An 8,172-nucleotide genomic window follows, 5' to 3' on the forward strand; every position below is an offset into this window, starting at 1 on the left:
CAAAGAGGCAAGGAATCTATACTCAGAAAACTATAAAGTACCCATGAAAGTAATTCAGGAAGACACAAAGAAAGGGAAAAATGTTTCATGCTCATGGATTGGAAGAACAAGTATTGTGATAATGTCTATGCTACCTAAAGCAATTTACATGTTTAATGCAATCCCTACCAAAATACCATAATTTGTTTTCAAAGAAATGGAACAAATAATCCTAAAACTTATATGGAAGCAGAAAAGACCCCGAATAGCCAGAGGAATGCTGAGACAGAAACCCAAGGTTGGTGGCATCACAATTCCAGACTTCAATTTCTGTTACAAAGCTGTCATCATCAAGACAGCATGGTACTGGCACAAAAACAGACACACAGTTCAATGGAACAGAATAGAGAGCCCAGAAATAGACCCTCAACTCTATGGTCAACTAATCTTTGACAAAGCAGGAAAGAATGTCCAATGGAAAAAAGACAACCTCTTCAACAAATGGTGTTGGGAAAATTGGACAGCCACATGCAGAAAAATGAAACTGGACCATTTCCTTATACCACACACAAAAATAGACTCAGAACAGATGAAAGACCCCAATTGGAGACTGGATTCTATCCAAATCCTTGAGGAGAACACAGGCAGCAACCTCTTCTATCTCAGCCACAGCAACTTCTTCCTAGGAACATCACCAAAGGCAAGGGAAGCAAGGGCAAAAATAGATTATTGGGGCTTCATCAAGATCAAAAGCTTTTGCACAGCAAAGGAAAAGGTCAGCAAAACTAAAGGACAACCAAAAGAATGGGAGAAGATATTTGCAAGCAACATATCAGATCAAGGGCTAGTATCCAAAATCTAGAAAGAACTTTTCAAACTCAACACCAAAGAAGAAATAATCCAATCAAGAAATGGGCAGAAGACATGAAGAGACATTTCTGCAAAGAAGACATCCAGATGGCCAAGAGACACAGGAAAAAGTGTTCCGTATCACTCGGCATCAGGGAAATACAAATCAAAACCACCGTGAGATACCACCTCACACCAGTCAGAATGGCTAATATTAACAAGTCATGAAATGACAGATGTTGGCAAGGATGTGGAGAAAGGGGAACCCTCCTATACTGTTGATGAGAACGTAAGCCAGTGCAGCCACTCTGGAAAAGTGTATTGAGTCTCTCCAAAAAGTTGAAAATGGAATTACCCTATGACCCAGCAGTCATACTATTGGGTATTTACTCCAAAGATACAAATGTAATGATTCAAAGGGGCATGTGCACCTGAATGTTTATAGAAGCAATGTCCGCAATAACCAAACTATGGAAATAACCTGGATGTCTATCGACATCCATAAATGGATAAAGAAAATGTGGTCTATATAGACAATGGAATACTATGCAGCCATCAAAATAATGAAATCTTGCCATTTGTAATGACGTGGATGAAACTAGAGGGCATTATGCTAAGTGAAATAAGTCAGTCAAAAAAAGACAATTATCATATGATCTCTCTGATATGAGGAATTTGAGAGGCAGGGCAGGAATCTTGGGGGTTAGGGAGGGAAGAAATGAAACAAGATGGGTTAGGGGAGGGAAATAAACTGTAAGAGACTCTTAATCTCAGGAAACAAACTGAGGGGTACTGGAGGTGAGGGGGGAGGGATAGGGTGGCTGGGTTATGACACTGGGGATGGTATGTGCTATGGTGAGTGCTATGAATTGTGTAAGACTGATGATTTAGAGACCTGTACCCCTGGGGCAAATAATACACTATATGTTAATTAAAAAAGAAAAAAAAAGAAAGGCTCTTTATCATTATAAAGCACAAGAAACATCAACTACATTTTCTTTAAAAATCCATATTTTGGGCAACACTAGCAGGTGGACTAGCGGAGAGTATTAGAATTTTGTCCTGCTTGTGACAGGCTGAGTTCAGGACAAAGTCAATGACCACTGCCCCTTGTGAGCTACAGCTGCGTTTCTCCAGTTCTGAACCATGTCCCTTCTTAAAATCACTGACCCACAAAATAAAACATGATGATAAGTAGTGTCACAGGAGGTCATGTAGGGCTTTTCTTATGCTCGAGACTTAGGTCTCAAACTAAGACAAAGAAGCCGAAACTTCCCTGCATTTCCAAGGGAGTTGTCAGCAGTAGGTCTCTGGACACCGGCATCAATTAAGGGCTTAATGAGAGACAGGCCAATCCATTCTGCTACCCTCACTGAAACTTTCCTGCCACACTCCTCTGCCTTCAACATGAGCAGAAACCTCAGGGTGAGGGCGACGGGGGAGGATGGTGGCAGGAGAGAAAAGAGAGGCGTCTGGGTCCTGAGTCCACTTGGCGTGAAACCATAGAATGCTCACCACGGCCCCTGTGCCAGACCACACGGGGGCTGCTCCCGGACAGACGTCGGCAGGCTACAGCTCGTGGGCCGAATGCAGCCTGTCATCTGTTTTTGTAAATAAAGTTTAATTTGAACACAACCATGCTCCTTGGTTTCCGTATTTTCTACAGCTGCTGGCTCCCTACAATTGCAGAATTGAGTAGTTAAAGCAGAAAGTACATGGTTCACGAAGCTGAAAATATTTACTATCTGGCTCTTCACAGAAGAAGTGTGCTGACCCCCACCTATTCTGGGAAAATCATTTACAGAGATTATGGGTGCTGGCAAAAGAGGGAGACAGGAGACAGGTTCTGGGGACCTGGACATCTGCTGGTGCCATTGGTATGTGTGCCTACCTAAACATAGGAAAAAAGAAGTCCAAGAAAATGGCAGAGCAGGGAGCCACGTATGACCAAGGAAACATGTGTCTGACCACTTTCCAGCATGGAGGGGCTGCAAGGATTTCCGCAGGCCAGGGGGAATGATGGGAGGTTGTGGAGCTCGAAGCCATCCTGGGAGTAGCCCAAGTTAAGATGTCGGTCATTTGGCAAGGGATAAAAGCAGCAGCATGGATGGGGCATCATTGTACTGTAGCAGATAATTGGAGGAGGGTGAACGGATATCAAGGTCTTGGATATTGGGAAGGTCCCTTTCATCTAACAGGACCCCTCAAAGAACTCACACATGCATGACTTGAGAGCAAATTTTTGTGTATCTGTTACTCAGCTGGGCCTGATGGCCACCTAGCTCCAGCCAGGGAAGCAGAGAAGCCATAGGAGGACCACGAGGACACCAGTCACATAAGAGACACTGTGCTTTGTCATACATCCCTTCCTCACCCCAATGCAGAAAAGCTAGAACGAAAAGCTAAAACCAAAAGAAGGAAGGAGAGAAAAAGCCCGCCCCTTCCTCCTCTTACTTCCCATCCCCGATGCAGAGGCTGAAAGGTACCTGGGAAGCACAAAGTGGGAATTGACAAGGTACATTTGATGAGTACGGGGACTGGACACCAGAAGATGGCTTGCTGTGTTACCCCCTCTCCTCCCCATTCCACATTTACACCCAGCAGTTTAGCCCGTGAACCATGTAGGTGATATTAGTTTGAGTTTTGTTGAGTAATGTATTATCCACTTTCAGTTTATTCTCATTACTAGCTTTCTTGGTTTTCTTATTGGATTAAAAATACTTTGCTTTTATTTATAAACAAGAAATATTCTCTTAACATTCCTAACTTAATCGTGAATTTTTAGTACTGAGTACCTGGTACCCAGTAGCATATGATACCAGAAATGAAATGGCTGAGCACAAATTCTTAGCTTCAATTTTAAGAGCTGGGATTTAAAAAAAGAAGAAGAAGGAAGAAAGAAAGAAAAAAAAAAAAGCTAAGGTTAAAGATGGGAATTCCTGCAAGATATTCAAACAGTAGTAGTTGGTAGCTAGGGTGTCCTGTCGAGGGCATCATTTGTCACCTAATGCAGTACAGAATATTACGTTATACTGGGCTCCCACCCAGGATTCATCGAATAAGCATATAATGCATTAGACTTCTTTCTCATTAATAAGAGTCTCATTAATAAGGGGAGGTGGGCAACAGGCTTCAGGGAGTTTTTTATTTTTATTTTCTTTTTACTATTAAAGAAAGTTATTTAAGCCTTTAGAAGGTGGATGGAGTTCAGAGAAATTTACTATCTTCTTAGAAAATACGTTATTTAAAAGCCCTAATACAGAAAATCTCTTTGAGGAAGCCTATTTTGTGTTTAGTATCCTGAAATGGACTTTTCAAACTATTAAGCAAGATAGAAGGTCACACTGACCCCTTCGTTCCAGGTCATCCATTCTATTCTGGACATGGCTTTTTAAGATTAAAGGTGGGAACTTACAAAACAGAAGGAAGGCCATAGCATTTACAAGCTTGGTGGGTCCCGAACACAGGAGAGCAGCTTGATCCGCAGGGAGAATTAAGGCAGCAACATAAACACGTGCTACCTACAAAGGAAATTACATTTCACTCTTGACATTCCCCCAAAGCTAAGTGAAAAAAAAAAGTCAAGTTTTTTCTTCTAACTTGAGATATTTTCCTAGAGTTACTTTCTTGTGTTATAAAAGTAACCAGCTTCCAAACCTGGAATTCTGTAAGTGATAGCCCTAGCATGTTATTATAATCACCTGCTTCATTATCTGGGTTTTTCAGTAGAATGTCAAGCGCATAACCAGGGATAGTGTCTGACTTGCTGCTTGTGTATTCCTAAAGCTTTTCGTCATGTCTGATACGTGGTTAAGTTCTCTATCTGCTGAACAAGCAAGGGTTGATGAGAAGTATGGAGGGTAGGTACCATGCCTAGAGTTAGCTGGAATATTGTAAAAGTCATGATTTGCCCCACACTGCTTAGGAATCAGTACAGACAAAATTATGGTCTAGTCATTTGACTATATATCTCTTCTGGTTGTCCTTTCAATAAGAAAGATCTCATACTTACAATAGGCTATTTGAATTACCAGCATCTAGGTTTGGTTTCGTGCTGAATGACTATCTTGTGGCATGCCCCACCCCCTGAAATAAAAGTACTGAAACCTCAAGATCACAGGGCTAGAAATATATTCCGCGAAAAATTTTAAAGGAAATTTCCCAAGCCTAGTGCCAGAAAAATTCAGTCGAGGGAGAAAAATTTCCCCACCGGGCAGCACATTGTTATCAGAAACTGAAAAATAAACAAAGTGCATTTGAATGTAAAAAAAAAAAGTCACTCTTTTCAGTCATTCTAAATTTCAAAGGATGTACAGGAAGAAATTCAGACCTCATGGATTGATTTTTTTTAAAGATTTTATTCATTCACTTGACAGAGAGAGATCACAAGTAGGCAGAGAGGCAGGCAGAGAGAGAGAGGAGGAAGCAGGCTCCCTGCTGAGCAGAGAGCCCGATGCGGGACTCGATCCCAGGACCCTGAGATCATGACCTGAGCCGAAGGTAGCGGCCCAACCCACTGAGCCACCCAGGCGCCCCTCGTGGATTGATTTTTAGTGAGCCTAAGCAAAAACTGATTTGGGAAACCTACACTTCATTTAGCCTAGAATGAAACCTGGTGTGGCAGGAAAGGAGTACAGCTAATAGAAAACATTAAATTGATGCTTTAATTAACCCAAGAAACAGAGAAATAAATTTGTCATCTTCCCTTTACATTGTGAAAAACTCTGAATACTGTCCAAAACATAAATTTGTTTCAGAAGAGTTAAATGGAAGTTTGTTCTCCTTACTATATATTGATAAAAAGAAAGCATGTGTGGTAGACCTGTGTTAAAACACACACACACACACACACACACACCTCCTTATTCTCTCCCTGTGTCCACCACCCTGTGCAGTGAGTCTGTAGCTCTTTGCACAAGTGGCAACCTCTCTTTGCCTTCCCCCTGCTTGTATCTCAGGGGACCTTGTGACTTCCTTTGACCAATGAAATGAAGAGGATGCAACACTGTGGCAGCTCCAAGTCTAGTATCAAGAGGCTTTGCTTGATTCTATTTCTTCTCTTGGAACCTTTGCCTCTAGGGTGTGAATCAGCTTGGGCTCTCCTGCCGAATGTTGGGAGCTCATGTAGAAGAAAGCCAAGGCACCCCAGCTGAGTAACAGTGCACCCCAGTAGCAATTCTGGAATGAGCTCAGCCAACACATCCAAGTCACGACCACCCCCACCTGATAGCTGGCATAATGGGCAATAGTGAATTGTTGCCCCAGACTCTTAAGGTGGTTTTTTGTTTGTTTGTTTTTTACAGAGCAATGAAAACGTGATAGTTCACCCATTTAAAAAAAGAGGAGTTCATGAAACATCAAAGTATGCTCATTTATCACCTAGGAGATGGGTAAAACTAAACAAGAATATTATACAGAGGATTTTTGCTTACCTGGAAGGCTGAATTGTACAACCTTTCTGAAAGGCAACTTGGAAATATATATTAAATTTTCAACTATGCCAGCTATTACTCTTTTTGGATTTTATTCTTTTTAGGTAAGGGGTAGAGGGAGAGAATCTTAAGCAGGCACCAGGCCCAGTGCAGAGCCTGGCATGCGGCTCCATCTCACCACCCTGAGATCATGACCTGATCTGAGATCAAGAGCCAGATGCTTAACCGACTGAGCCACTCAGGCCACCCTTTGGATTTTATTCTTAAAAAATTATGTAAAGTTGATGATGTATCAACCTCCTTTATAATAAGTAGATAAAGTTAGGGGATTAAATAGAATTTTTTTTTTTACAAGGGAGGAGCTTTGAAAAGATATGGTGTATCTGCACAATGAATTACATGTATTGACATGGAAAGACTCATATCACTTATTGTTATTAAATTTAAAAAGCATACAGAGAATATAAATAGGATGGTTCCTTTTTCCTTATTTAACAAAAAATCTCTGCATATAGAAATTGTATAAAAAGATGTGTCAAAATATCAGTGATTATCTCTGGAAATGGGATTACATGTGATTTTCCTTTTCCATTGACACGTCTGAATCACTTGACACGAATCAAATTATTTATAACTTCCAAATTCTGAAAAAATCAATTCCAGTTTTTAAGTAGTTTTATACTTCATTATAAGCTACATTTTCAAACTAAGTTGACCTATTTGATGACAAACATTGTTGGTGACAAAAAAACAAAACATTTTTAATTTTCCATATAGAGCATTCTTCTGAATAAAGCAATGCGTTCTAGTTTTAAATGAGTATAAAACCTAGAGGTTTACTGTTTTTTCCAGAAATAGCAGATGGAAAGTTTTTCAGACATCATGAAAACATCATGAACTTAGCAATATATTAATAAACAATTTCTGTGTATTTCAAATAGAGATGATTGTCCAGGAAGAATTAAGGTACATTCATCATGGCAAAGACTTATTTTTCCATTGTAATCAAATCAATAGAAACTTTTTTTAGGTTTTTGTAAGAGGTCTGGAAATGAAGACAGAACTGGTTAAAATTAATCAGAAACAATAAGGAAGTGCCTACTGTGTACATGAATTATTTTGGTTGGAATGGATAGAATAACCAATCCAAAAGTCTTTATTTGTATTACATTACATAAGCAAGTAATGTAAATGTAAAGTAAATTCACTTGCTTATGTAATGTAAGAGTCCAAAAATTAACTCTTTTCAGATGTTTGACCCAGGAGTCAAACGTGACCAGGACCGAGTTTCCTGTTTCCATTTCGGAGTGTTGGCTCCATATCCAGGCAGTTTCTCTCTAGTGGTTGCTTCCAAGATGGCTTCCAATATACTTCATCCTTTAGACCCAGTGGGAAAACGAGAGAGTTTCTCCCAGAACAGTTTTAAAACATTTCCTGATGCGGAGTCATGTGCCCAACCAATTACTGTTGCCTGGGAGAGGAAATACTCTTGTTGTTTTAAACTAGCAGTGGGGTTAAGCTCATCAAATCACATTGCTCAAGAGCAGAGGTGGAAGGGCATCCCCAGAGGAAAGTAAATATTGTATCCAAAGAAAAGTGAATGGATTCTGAGTAACAAGATTAAAAGATGCTCACTATAGCCCTCTAGGAGATGATTTAGACAACACATAGAGGTTTAAAACACATCCCTAGCCACAAAATTTATCACCTAAAGTGAGGAATAAACCACAGATACATATAAAAAGAGTTGCAATGGAAGATTAATAATCCTAAATGGTAAATGAGTTGTACAAATAACAAATGCACTTCAGAGGAGGAAACGCTGGTGCTCTGTGTTTGGATAATTAGACATAATCATTCCTTCATTTCATGGCTCTGAGAGTAGCATGATGATTTTAAAATATTCCTGCCC

The sequence above is a fragment of the Neovison vison genome, chromosome 2, assembly GCF_020171115.1.
Source record: "Neovison vison isolate M4711 chromosome 2, ASM_NN_V1, whole genome shotgun sequence".
NCBI classification, from domain to species: domain Eukaryota; kingdom Metazoa; phylum Chordata; class Mammalia; order Carnivora; family Mustelidae; genus Neogale; species Neogale vison.